The 14,725-nt window shown below is 37.0% G+C and overlaps 1 non-coding gene across 1 annotated transcript; it reads left to right on the top strand.

Annotated features, from left to right (window-relative positions):
- Positions 1-12,974: 12,974 nt before the first annotated feature.
- LOC112495769 (small nucleolar RNA R71) lies at positions 12,975-13,081 on the top strand. The gene has a single exon (XR_003062101.1). It is a non-coding gene; the product is annotated as a small nucleolar RNA R71 (small nucleolar RNA).
- Positions 13,082-14,725: the final 1,644 nt, after the last annotated feature.

The following is a 14,725-nucleotide window of genomic DNA, read 5'->3' as shown; positions in this document are numbered from 1 at the left end:
AGGTGTGAAATTGTTACAAAAAAATTTAAAAGAAAATAAAAAACGTGCCATGCAAGCTTGGGTGTTTTTGGGCTGACATTCGCGTATGCAGGACGCGCGGGCGCACACAAGTTCAACCAAATCAGTCATGGATTCACACACCCCCCCGCGCACGCGTATATGGAGAGAGCCTCTATCCTTAAAATTCTTGTTCATGCATGGTTAAGTGTTTATATTTAAACACTACTCCATTGGCTTCTTTTTCCCATGTGGGAAAAATGTTATTTTCTTTCAAATTTCCAACTTCAAGGGTGAACTTTGAGAGACAATTTATCATTCACCCAAGCACCATTTTGAGAAAATAAAATTACACATTTGAAGTATTAATGAAATAGAATCTGAACCTCACAAGATTTCTCACTTTCTCTAAGTGGAACCCACTCAAAATGTGCCCTCAAAATAGCATATAGATATGCTATTTTTTCAACAATCACCCACATGAATAAAAATTGGCAATAAAAACAGAAAAACAACTATATTTTTTACATCAAAACCATTTTTTTTTTACCTTAATGATCGATTTTATTGGATCGATACCTAGCACAGGATAGGTAGGTGTTATCCTTTGAACCTTCCCTTGTAATAGTATAATTACTTTACTGGTTGATCAGTAGACGCGATGTCTTTGAACTGTTCTGCCGTTAGTGTAAACGATCATATACTACACATAGGTATTTCTTATAACACTATTGAGTTCTCATGGTTATATTCGTTTTGACCTTGAACATCTACCTAGTTCTGTAAGAGTTTCTAAGAGTTGAATCCTTAATAGCTCCCTTTGAAGCGGCCCCACTTCTCTCTCACATAGGTGATATCTTAATTAAGAGTAACCTGCATTACTCCGCTCCAATTTCTGACGCATAAGAATCATTAAGAGCCTAGCTTAATCTTTTTCCCCACGGGCATCACTGTTTCATCATAGAAATGGTTAATGAGGTAATCCTCTGAAGAGAATGACCCCCACAGTAATCTAACTTTAGTCTTTAATAATTAGGTTGTCCCATTGAACCTAGATCTAGGGATCTCCGGTCAACTAGGTTGGGTTTTCCTTCGTTATTGACTAATCATTCTATGGGTTTTAATCCCATTCCCCTCCATGATTTTTCTACTAGCTCTCTATTTAATCATTTGGTTAGCGGATCTGCAATGTTATACTTTGACCTCACATAGTCAATAGAAATAACTCCACTAGAAATAAGTTGTCTAATGGTATTATGTTTACGACGTATGTGTTTAGACTTACCATTATACATATTGCTTTGTGCCCTATCGATAGTTGATTGACTATCGCAATGTATACAAATTGTAGGCACAGGCTCTGGCCACTTTGGAATACCTTCTAAAAAATTGCGTAGTCATTCTGCTTCTTCATCACATTTATCTAATGCAATGAATTCAGATTCCATTGTAGATCTGGCAATTACTGTCTGTTTAGAAGATCTCCATGATACATCTACACCTGCTAATATAAACACATAACCACTAGTGGATTTTGAATCTTTTACATCAGATATCCAGTTAGCATCACTAAATCCTTCTCATACTTCTAGATACCTAGTATAGTGCAGTCCATAATTACGAGTGTATTGAAGATACCTAAGTACTCTTACGATAGCTTTCCAGTGATCAGTTCTTGGATTACTCATATATCTACTAAGTTTACTTACTGTATAGGCTAGATCTGGTCTGGTACAATTTGTTAAGTACATCAGACTGCCTATTATTCTAGTATATTCTACTTGAGAAATACCCTCTCCTCTATTTTTCGATAGATGGATACTCGTATCTAATGGAGTTTTAGACACAATATTATCATCTTTATTAAATTTCCCAAGAATTTTATCTACATAATGAGTTTGACTAAGAATAAGTCCATTAGAAGCCCTTGAGATTTTAATTCCCAAAATGACATATGCAAGACCCATGTCTTTCATGTCAAACTTAGACTTCAATATATTCTTGATAGATTTAATCATGTCATCATCATTCCCAACAATGAGCATGTCATCAACATATAAACATAAAATGACATAGCCATTTTCTGTTTCTTTGACATAAACACACTTGTCACACTCGTTAATCTTAAAGCCACTTGTGATCATCGTATGATCAAATTTCTTATGCCACTGTTTCAGTACTTGTTTCAAGCCATATAATGACTTTACTAAGTTACAAACTTTCGTTTCTTGTCCTGGAGCTATAAAACCTTTAGGTTGCTCCATGTAGATTTCTTCATCTAAATCTCCATTTACAAAAGCTGTCTTTATATCCATTTGATGTATCTCGAGATTGCGCAAAGCTGCAATTGTTATTATCATCCGAATGGAATTTATTCTCGTAACAGGAGAATAAGTATCAAAGTAATCAAGGCCTTCTCGCTGCTTATAACCTTTAATTACAAGCCTAGCCTTGTACTTATCGATTGATCAATCGGCTTTCATTTTCCTTTTGAAAATCCGCTTGTACTCCAAAGGTTTACATCCTGGAGGAAGATCTACTAGCTCCCAAGTATGATTTTGTAAAATGGATTCAACTTCACTGTTAATGGCTTCTTTTCATTAGCGCCTTCAGCTGAAGTTACAGCTTCTTTAAAGCTTTGAGGTTCACTTTCTAGCAAATACGTCAGAAAGTCTAGACCAAAAGACTTTTCTATTCTAGCTCTTTTGCTATATCTGACCTTAATTTCTTTTTCTTCTTCTTCTGGTGCTTCATCATTTTCTTCATTTTCAATTGTTGTTTCATGAAATTGTCGTAATTCTCTTGATTCCACTCTAGAATTGCAAGGAAACACATGTTCGAAAAATGATGCATTTCTTGATTCTATTATCATATTTTTGTGGACATCTGGAACTTTAGACTCATGCACCAGAAATCGATAAGTGTTGGTTATTTTTATAATCAATTGCTACTAATGCCAATGTGCAAGTATACACAACAAGTAATCAAGTGATGAATATTCAAGATCGTCTCCACAGGGATTGATGTTACTCGAAATGCTATAGCAATCACAATAGTGCAAATCAACTTAAGGTCGAAGTTAATAATCGTAAATTAAGTTCTATCATAATTGATGATTGTGAGAGAATAAAGTAAAACAATATCATAATGAAATAAACTAGAATAAATGTGTCTAAGATTCAATACAGATTATGGTAGTTGACTGATCAAACTCTCCTTATGGGCTGACTGCTTTTCATCATGTTAACACCAGTTGTTATGGTAAGTGCTACAGCACTGGGCAGAATTAATCTGCATCCTCAGCTATCGCATGTTGGAAGTCTCATACCCTTAAATCTATTAACAATGACCAGTTGCTAATCTACTTATGCTATGACATTATAATCTTTAGTCTCTCCACCCTACAAGGTGAGCACCTATGTCTAGTGTGTCACAAATCTTAACTTCAAGTATAGCCCTTATGAGATTCAAGATAACTTAATTCAGGAAACTTAAATTAAGACCAAGTAATACTCTAATAATATCCGCTAAGACATGTCATTTTGCGGCTCTATCTTAACTTGAACTATTAAATGGGTGGTCAACCGAAATAACAGTTATATTAATAATAGCTACTAGAGTAAAATGCTACAGCAATGACATAACAACACATAAGAACAGTCAAGAACCCATTGGATTATTTGTCACTCAACTACAAGTAAATCTAGTTCATATTCTGAATAAGAAAAGCAAACATAAATATGTTGTTCACGGGATATATCAGAACAATCAAAGGAAGAATATAAATATAAGTTGAGCACGGTGAAAGACAAATCCAAATAAGTCTGCCAGATTCCTCAATGTTGCCGAAACAGCAATCTTCAATTCTGATCTTCTTCTCCTTCCTCTCTAATTATTCTAATGATAATTCCCTTGACGACTTTCTATGTCGTGCACGCTTCCATTTTATATTGCAAATTAGGGTTAAACAAAAGTCCATGGGCGTGCATGCATTAAATTAGGAAACATGAAAATCGCGATTCTGTAGCTGACCCGTGCCTAAGTTTTCTCCCGCATTGGTCCCAGATTGCTACAACACTGGTTGCTCTATCATCTGCTACAACATTGCACTAGTCCCGATTGTACTTTACTTCTTTTGCGGTCATCTTCTTTCCTTCTCTTACTCATCTAAAGTCTCACCATCCCCTCATGCATTAAGACTTTCTGAAAACCTACAATTATGCACCTGTTTTTAGTACAAATTACTTTGATTCAAACAAAACTTATTAAGACTCAACTAAAATGAATGTTTATGCAAAATATAACCAAAATGTAATAAAAACACCTTATTTTTTCTCTAAGTGATCTTGATTTAAGTCTAAAATTGATGTAATAACTCTCATTTCCTAGAGTTATCACACCCCCAAACTTAAACCATTACTTGTCTTCAAGTAACGACAACATACTAACACTTCACGCAAACAATCATGCACACAACTTTAGCTCTTTTATCAAATTTGCAAGGATTCTTCCACCTTCAGATCACAATCCCAATCATGCAAAATGACCATAGTAAATCAGTTCTAGACTTAAGCTTCTTTCTGTTCATAGTGTGTGTGTGCTCATTTGATTGAATTCTAGAGATGCTATAACATCACCAAAAGACTGCATGAATTTCAGCAGTGATAATACTTCATTCATAAATTGGGTAGCATAAATTTTACATACTTAAACTGTGATGATTTTAAGATTGATAAACTAGAGAGTATTCAACCTCCTTACTGTAACATTTATCTTTCATGTGAATGTCAATCAATTGTAATGATGACACCCAATTACTCAAACCATAGTTGCTGCAGCAATATCTATAATATAATCTTATCTAGAGGTATCTTTTACTCAAGGCTGAACATGGGGCTCATGAACAGACCTGGCTACTCAATGCCTTAGACAGATGACTTTTTATATATATATATATATATATGCTACAACATTGCTCATAACTCTTGCTACCTTTGAACACAATTCTGCATATGGGGTACATACTCAGATTTAGTTACTTAGCAACTTGAGCCATTGGAACAGAGTTTATTTCATAGATATCACAGTCGATCAAACTTGCTTCTCCCTCCAAACTTAAGATCTTTTCTATTCTTTTGGCTCCGCTCTAGCAGTCTCATACAATTCAACCAAAGTCTAAGTGTCGGGAAAGAATTTCTCTTCCATCTATAACTATCTTTACTTGGCATTCTCATAAATACTGAATAACACTCAATTTATCTTCATTAAGTTTTCAAATCCATACACAAATATTAGATAACAGAGCAACACACAACACACAACACAAACATAAACACATGCATTCGGAAACACAACCCCCCCAAACTTGAGAGATGTTGTGTCCTCACAAGCATACATAACAAAGGCACACAAGTTGATAAGGACATGGAAGACATTAGAAAATATCACACAAATTGAAAAACATACTAAAAGAAAAAAATTTTTCTTTTTTTTAAATGAAAGAAATTAACTGGCAAGGAAGGAATATTTCTCTGTGGTTGGGACTGCTGCACATGACGGGATGATATCAGCGCTTCTTAGATGCCCTGCGCAGCTTATCATTTGGTGAAACTTGTGGTGAAGTAGCTGGCAATGTCTTTGTCTTTTTCATCACTGAGCTGGCGAGAGGAGTTGAGGCTGGGGTAGGTTGCGTGGTTGACACCGATTTGGTCCCTTTTAGTTGTGGCGAGGCTGCTGTAATAGTGCCTTTAGACGTACTGCCTTTTCTTTTGCTGGATTGTCGCGGACTAGTACGACCAGGTTGGCTAGGAGTTTGCTGTGGAGGAATTGGAGTTAATGCATCAGCTGCCTGGTCCTCAGCTGTGATGGCAGCAATGATATCAAGTAGCTGCTTGGCTTCTGCAGATGTAGGCGTAACTCTGTTTGCTGCAGCAACCAGCTCTACATCAACTTGCTCCATTTCATCTTTAGAGGCTGGAGGTGTTGCTATTTTTCCCTTGCCCTTGCCCTTGCCCTTGACCTTGCCCGCAAGGATTGGAATAGAAGGTTTCTCTTCAGGGTCTTCTTCTTCCTCTTCTTGAATAATGTGCTTTTTCTTGGTTTTGAAATGAGTTGGGATGGAGGTTCCTCACGTTCTTTCTCAAAGTTGTCCTCTGCCTCTGTGGGTGAGCTATCAGTCGCAGACTTGTCACCTTCTTTCTTAGGTTGATCAGATGGTTCAACATTTTCTGATTCTACCTCTGCTTGTGGTTGGGCTGCAGCTTCTTCTTCTGGTCCATCTGTGGCAGTGGCTTCTTCACTGGCTTCTGCTGGAGCACCTGTGGTGTTAGTGTTAAAATTGTACTCCTGGAGCAATGAATCAGGGAAGTTTCGATGAGTGCGTTTCATGTACAGAGCAAATTGGTGTAGTTGGTTTTCCGGGTACTATAAATAGCTCCAAAACCAATTGTTTTCCCTCTGCTGAGCTGAAGCACATTAAGTTATACTGGTGCTAAGCGTCTGGATTGTCTGTTCTAAACCAATAGCTCGTCGAGCTCCTGTTATAGTAGCTGGTTCAATTGTTGTTCCAACACTCTCACCAGCAACTCTCTCAATGGTACGTTCCGTGAAGGCACCATCATTCTTGATATGGTCATCTCTCGCGTCAAGATGAACACCAGATACTACACAGATGCTGGTGATGAGTGAAGGAAATAGCAAGGCAGTAATTTTGTGATTCTTAGCTGTACAATCCCTGATTTCTTTTTCGATGATGCTACCCACATCTATAGGAAGCCATTAAACAATGACATATAACAAGACCAACCTTTCTTGTGAAACCGTAGTAGTGTGAGTGGTTGGCATAAGCCTAGATTTCAGAAATTTCACCCACACCTTAGCAATAGGTTTCAAATCTATCCTATTAACCACATGTCCTTCCTCATTAGCCCATGATGCCCCTCCGATTGTAAGAGTTGTGAAGATGGTGTTCCATTTTTTTGGGGTCAATTTATCAAGCAATTTGACATACTCACAATTAATTTCAGCAAGTATATTATAGAAAGCATTTATAACGCGGGTGTCTAATGGAACCAATGTGTTTCTTACCCAAATATTGTGCTGATCAGGGCTTACCAAATTAGCGTAAAATTCCTTGACTACTGGTAGCACAGGATCTCGAGGATGGTTGCAAAAGTCTAACCATCCACGCTTTGCTGCAGCATTGTGTATTGTTTGCACAATTCCGGTGAGTCGTTCTGGACATTGAGACCCTTTTTCTTCCAGAATCTTACGCGACTCTATGAATTCTTCATATTTTTCTTCGGCGTGGTAACTCTGGAAGCGTGACAGATCTTTGAGGTGGCTGGTTGTTTTCTTATACCTTAGCATTGCTGTAGCAGTAACAAATTGAGGCTAATGTCCCTGAGAGTAAAATGAGAAGAATAGGTTAAGAATTATGAGAGTTGACCTTACGAAGGAGATGGGGAATAGTGCCGTAGAGCACTACGCATAGTGACTCCATTTTATAGTGGATTTTAATTGAAGATAAATACGGTAACTAAAGATAATTGAAGGAAGAAATATTTTGAATTTAATGCGCATGTCCCTAAAATATAGGCCAGTGAAATTAACACATTAATTTCGTAGATTTTTTCACAATTACTATCCAAAGCAATGCATCCGTCTGTCATGATTTATCTCCAACGGTAAGTGAGAAGCTCCAATTTTTAATTTACTGTAACGGTAAAATTGGTTGCTGCAGCACCCATTTGCTTACTCCAGCAACGATTATATACTCCACGCCAATACCTTCTGAAACGTGGCTCGCCTCTGCACTTTACTACCATACAACCTCACTTGTCAATATGGAATTCAATTGCCACACATACTTCCCACAAACTAAAATTAATTAAAAATAAAGAGATCAAATGATAGCAAAAGTAAAGAATGCAATAATGTGAAAGAATAAAACTAAATAGTTAGAATGGAAGAACAAAATTAAATAAAATAGAAAAGAGGGAGGGCCATCAACAAAACCAAAGGAGATCAAACTTGGTTTGAGGTGGCTGTCTCCACAATCGGTTGCCTCCCATGGAGCGTTTAATTTAAGGTCCTTCAGTCTAACCTTCTTTCATTGCTCAATAGCTGGGTTCTTTAAGGAGTAACACCTCCTTTGAACAATCTACCACTGGATATATGTAATGCTTAACCCTGTGTCCATTAACTTTGCATTCTTGACCTGTTTGTTCATCTAGAAGATCAACAGCTCCATGAGGATAAAGTTTTAACAGCTTAAAAGGGCAAGACCATCATGATTTTAGCTTTCCCGGAAATAATCTTAGTCATGTATTGTGGAGCAATACTAATTGACCAGGGCTGAATTACCTGTGTTGAAATGCTTGTCGTGCTAGTGTTTTGTCCTCTCTTTATAGATTCTTGCATTTTCATATGAAAATAGCAGTAATTCATCAAGCTTACAAAGCTGAAGCTTCCTTTGCTTTGCTGTAGCATGAATATCCCAATTTAATTTCTTCAGTGCCCAGTGTGCTTTATGCTCTAGCTCTAGTGGCAAATGACAAGCCTTTCCATAAACAATTCGGTAAGGAGACATGCCGAGTGGAGTTTTGTATGCTGTTCTGTAGGCCTATAGAGAGTCGTGTAACTGCAAAAACCAATCCTTCCTCGTTGGGTTCACCACTTTTTCTAAGATCTTTTTAATTTCTCTGTTGGACACTTCAGCCTAACCATTGGATTGTGGGTGATATGATGTTGCTACCTTGTGTCTGACTTCATATTTCACCATAGCTGCAGACAGACTTTTTTTATAAAAATGAGTACCCTCATCACTTATAATTGCTCTAGGAGTGCCAAACCTGGAGAAAATATTTTTTTGAAGAAAAGTCACCACTGTTTTAGCATCATTGGTAGGTAATGCTGCAGCTTCTACCCACTTGGAGACATAATCCACAACAACAAGGATATATAGGTTCCCAAAGGATGGTGGGAAATGTCCCATTAAATCTATTCCCCAGACATCAAAAACTTCCACTTCCAGAATGTTAGTCAATTGCATTTCATGTCTTTTAGTTATGTTCCCTGTCCTTTGACACATGTCACAATATTTAACAAATTCATAAGCATCTTTAAAAATAGTAGGCCAGTAATAACCTGATTGCAAAACTTTAGCAGATGTTCTGTGACCACCAAAATGTCCTCCATATGTTGCAGCATGGCATGACTCTAATATATGGGGGATTTCTCCTTCTAAAGCACATCTTCGTATTACTTGATCTGAGCATAACTTATATAAATGTGGATCATCCCATTGATAGCTTCTAACATCATGAAGAAATTTCTTCTTCTCCTGAAACTTCAACTTAGGTGGTAGCATCCCACTTACTAAGTAATTCGCAAAATCTGCATAACATGGAGATCCTGACTGCTGCAGCATTTGTGCTTGCTGTACTGCCAACAACTGTTCATCAGGAAAAGTTTCAGTGATGTCCCTCCTTATCAATGTACTAGTGTCTGCTTCTACCCGTGACAGGTGGTCTGCTACTTGATTCTCAGTCCCCTTTCTGTCTTTAATTTTCAGATCAAATTCTTGAAGCAATAAGATTTATCTGATTAATCTTGGTTTGGCATCCTTCTTTGAAATTAAGTATTTGATGGCTGCATGGTCTGTGTATACAGTCACTTTAGTACCCACCAAATAAGCTCTGAATTTATCAAAAGCAAATACTACTGCTAGCAACTCTTTCTTTGTAGTGGTGTAATTGATATGAGTTTGAGTAAGTTTTGCTTGCATAGTATATAGAGTGAAAAACCTTATCCTTTCTTTACCCTAATACTGCTCCCACATAATGATCACTAGCATCACACATCAGTTCAAATGGTAAAGTCCAGTCTAGAGATATAACTACTGGAGCAGTGATCAGAGCTTTCTTTAATTCTCCAAATGCTTGAAGGCAATCTTTGTCAAAGTGAAAGGGCTCATCATGTTCTAGCAATTAGCATAATGGTTTAGCTACCTTGGAAAAATCCTTAATGAATCTTTTGTAAAATCCAGCATTACCCAAAAAACTCCTAATACCCTTTATTGAAGTTGGAGGTGGCAGTTTATCAATTACATCTATCTTGGCTTTGTCTACTTCAATGCCATTCTTGGATACCTTATGACCCAACACTATTCCTTCTTATACCATGAAATGACATTTTCCCCAATTGAGTACTAAGTTAGTCATTTCACATCTTTTAAGAATTTCTTCCAAGTTGTGTAAACAATCATTGTATGTCTCTCCAAAAACTGAGAAGTCATCTATGAAAACTTCTAAAGTCTGCTCTACCATATCAGAAAAAATAGACATCATGCATCTTTGAAAAGTTGCTGGAGCATTGCACAACCCAAAGGATATTCTTCTGAAGGAATATGTTCCATAAGGATAAGTAAATATAGTATTCTCCTGATCCTCTGGAGCTATAGCAATTTAATTGTGGCCTGAATACCTATCTAAGAAACAATAGTACTGTTTTCCAGGAAGTCTGTCTAATATCTGATCTATGAATGGAAGTGGGAAGTGGTCTTTCCTTGTGGCTTTGATAAGCTTCCTATAATCCATACATACTCTCCATCCAGTCACTGTTCTTGTAGGAATAAGTTCATTCCTCTCATTAGCTATTACTGTTATCCCTCCCTTCTTTGGAACACATTGAACTGGGCTCACCCACGAACTGTCTAATATTTGGGTATATGATTCCAGCATCTAACCACTTGATGATTTCATTCTTCACCACTTCTTTCATAATAGGGTTCAACCTTTTCTAGTGCTCCACCGAATTACTGTAGCAATCTTCTAACAGGATTTTATGCACGCATATTGATGGACTTATCCCCTTGATGTCTGCCATGGTCCATCCAATTGCTCTTCTGTATTTTCCAAGCAAATATACTAAACTATGTTCTTGACCTGTATCCAAAATAGAAGAAATAATTACAGGGAGTGTGTTGTTTTGACCAAGATAAATATATTTTAAATGTGAATGTTAACAATTTTAATTCAAGACTAGGAGGTGATTCAATAGATGGTAAAGTTGTTTTTTCCCTGTCTAAAAGATTCAGATGCTCAATAAACCTGTTGTGCCTATCAAATTGCTTTTCTTCCATCCAATCTATCTGATTTGCTGCAACATCTTCCTCTTCTACATCCTCAAAGGTGGTGACTTTGTTGATTTCATTACTGCAACATCTGTCCATTCTGTCTGCTATAATAAAATCCACGACACTTAGGAAATTGCAATCTTCTACTTCATCAGGGCTCCTCATAGCCTCTAGTACATTAAATGTGACTTGCTGATCATTCATTCTCATAGTGAGCTCTCCTTTCTGCACATCAATCAAAGTCTTTCCAGTTACTAGAAAAGGTCTTCCAAGTATAATGGGTACCTCTTTATCAGCTTCGAAGTCTAGTACAATAAAGTCTATTGGGAAAATGAATTTGTCCACCTTCACCAGTACATCCTCAATTTTTCCTTCAGGATATGCATGAGATCTGTCAGCTAATTGCAGAGTGACTGTTGTTGGTCTACATTCCCCTACTCCCAGCTGCTTAAATACAGACAATGGCATCAAATTAATACTAGCTCCCAAGTCACAAAGTGTTTTGCCAGCATACCTAGTTCCTATAGAGCATGGTATTGTAAAACTTCCTGGATCATTCACTTTTGTAAGAATCTTACTTTGGAGCATATGGCTACTCTCCTGTGTTAAAGCAACAGTTTTAAATTCTCCTAGCCTTCTCTTTCGTGCCAAAATGTCTTTTAGAAATTTCACATAATTTGACATTTGCTCCAAAACTTCCACAAAAGGTATATTTATGTGTAACTACTTCAGCACTTCCAGAAATTTGCTGAACTGCTTGTCTTGTTTTTGCTTCTGGAACCTCTGTGGGAAATGTGGTGGATGTCTAAACTGCTGGGTAGCTTTAGGAGGTACCAAACTCTGTTTGTTTGTTTTGGTGTAGGTCGTGGCTACTGGTGTTGTAACTTCTTTTTTAGCATGTTCTGGTTGAATTCCCTCTGAAGTTGTTGTAGCTTGGCCCATGTAACTAGTGTCGGGATGGGTGGGATGTTGTAACATGCTTCCATTTTGAGGTGGGTTTTGTGCTGAATTGAATTCCATCCCATTTTTTGTCACATCAATTGGGATATCAACATTCTTTCCAGATCTCAAATTAATTACTTTGCAGTGTTCTTTGCTCTCTCTCCTAGGGTCTTCTGTGTTGCTAGGTAAGCTTCCTTGAGTTCTGCTACTCATTGCTGTGGCAAGTTGTCCCATTTGATTTTCTAGGTTTCTCAAGGATACAGCTTGACTCTGCACAATTGCTTCATTCTTTGCAATGTATTCCTTAATCAGTGCTTCCAGTGAAGTGATTGGATCCTGACTGATATATTTTTGCCCCTGACTCTGCTGATGAAAACCAGATGGTTGAGTGTTCCTATTTTGTCCATTTAATGTTGGAGCATTATGATTCTGACTGCTCCAAGAAAAATTTGGGTGTTGTTTCCAACCAGGGTTGTAAGTATTTGAATATGGGTTGTTCTAAGGTTGTCGATTGAAATTACCCACATAGTTTACTAAAGCTGGATTTCTAGGACAATTATCAAAGTCACGTTCTTCACCATAATACACACAAGAAAGTTCAGCAACTTGCTTTACTATTGCTGGAGCAGATGTCATGGCCTTTACCATGTTAGTCAATGAGGTTACTTGTGCTGATAAGGCTGTAATTGCATCTATGTTATGTACCCCTGTTGATCCTCTTGCTGCTGGTTGCCTGGTTGATGGCCACTGATAATTATTATTGGCAATTCTCTTTAAAATTTCATAAGCTTCAGTGTAAGATTTGGATAACAAGGCTCCATTTGCTGAAGCATCCACCATTAACCTTGTACTCAGATTCAACCCATTGTAGAAAGTTTCCAATTGAATGCAACAAGGAATGCCATGATGAGGACACCTTCTGAGCAGTTCTTTGAATCTTTCTCAAGCCTCATACAAACTCTCATCTTCAAGTTGATGGAATGAAGTAATCTCATTCCGCAACTTTGCATTTTTTATTAGTGGGAAATATTTCATTAAGAATTTATCAGCCAACTCATTCCATGTAGTGATGGAATCAGATGGTAACGAATTTAACTATGCTCTTACTCGATCTCTTAAGGAATAAGGAAAAAGCCTCAGCTTTAAGGCATCTTGTGTTGCTTCAGCAATCTTAAAAGCATCACTCACTTCCAAGAACAACTTAAGATGGAGATGAGGATCTTCATTTGGCAATCCATTGAATTGACCAACTGTTTGCAACATTTGAAACATCACTGGTTTCAATTCAAAGTTTGCTGCTTCTACTTCAGGTTTGATTATCCCAGGGTGTACAACTTGAGGAGTTAACACGGCATAATCTCTAACAGCCCTGTCTCTGTCATCAGCCATGTAAATAATGTTGTTATTGCCTGGTTGTCTCTCGTTAACATGTTCGTTCTGCTCTTCTTGAATGTTGACTGGTTGTAAGGGCCCCTGAGGGTTCAAATTTCCCACATCCTGCAAGTTATTCATGCCTGAAACAGTTTTTGAATTCCTCTATTCTCTTCGTAGTCTCCTGACAGTCCTTTTAATCTCAGGATCAAATTAGAATACCACAGATATGTCTTTGCGCATGGACGTACTGATCTGCCAATAAATAGAATAAATTAAATCAAATTTGGGGCTATCAAGATTTACTTCACACTTAAAAAATAAACAATCAATCCCCGGCAACGATGCTAAAAACTTGTTGGTTATTTTTATAATCAATTGCTACCAATGCCAATGTGCAAGTATACACAACAAGTAATAAAGTGATAAATATTCAAGATCGTCTCCATAGGGATTGATGTTACTCGAAATGCTATAGCAATCACAATAGTGCAAAATCAACTTAAGGCCGAAGTTAATAATGGTAAATTAAGTTCTATCGTAATTAATGATTGTGAGAGAATAAAGTAAAACAATACCGTAATGAAATAAACTAGAATAAATGTGTCTAAGATTCAATTGAGATTATGGTAGTTGAATGATCAAACTCTCCTTATGGGCTGACTGCTTTTCATTATGTTAACACCAGTTGTTACGGAAAGTGCTGCAGCACTGGGCAGAATTAATCTGCATCCTCAGCTATCGCATATTGGAAGTCTCATACCCTTAAATCTATTAACAATTACCAGTTGCTAATCTACTTATGGTATGACATTATGATCTTTAGTCTCTCCACCCTACAAGGTGAGCACCTATATCTAGTGTGTCACAAATCTTAACTTCAAGTATAGCCTTTATGGGATTCAAGATAACTTAATTCAGGAAACTTAAATTAAGACCAAGTAATACTCTAATAATATCGATTAAGACATGCCCTTTTGCGGCTCTATCTTAACTTGAACTATTAAATGGGTGGTCAACTGAAATAACAGTTATATTAATAATAGCTACTAGAGTAAAATGCTACAGTAATGACATAATAATACATAAGAAAAGTCAAGAACCCATTGGATTATTTGTCACTCAACTACAAGTAAATCTAGTTCATATTCTGAATAAGAAAAGCAAACATAAATATATTGTTCACGGGATACATCAGAACAATTAAAGGAAGAATATAAATATAAGTTGAGCATGGTGAAAGACAAATCCAAATAAGTCTACCAGATTCCTCAATGT

The sequence above is a fragment of the Citrus sinensis genome, chromosome 1, assembly GCF_022201045.2.
Source record: "Citrus sinensis cultivar Valencia sweet orange chromosome 1, DVS_A1.0, whole genome shotgun sequence".
In the NCBI taxonomy this organism is placed as follows: domain Eukaryota; kingdom Viridiplantae; phylum Streptophyta; class Magnoliopsida; order Sapindales; family Rutaceae; genus Citrus; species Citrus sinensis.
The sequence above is the reverse complement of the archived record's forward strand: the minus strand, read 5'-3'. Positions and strand labels throughout refer to the sequence as shown.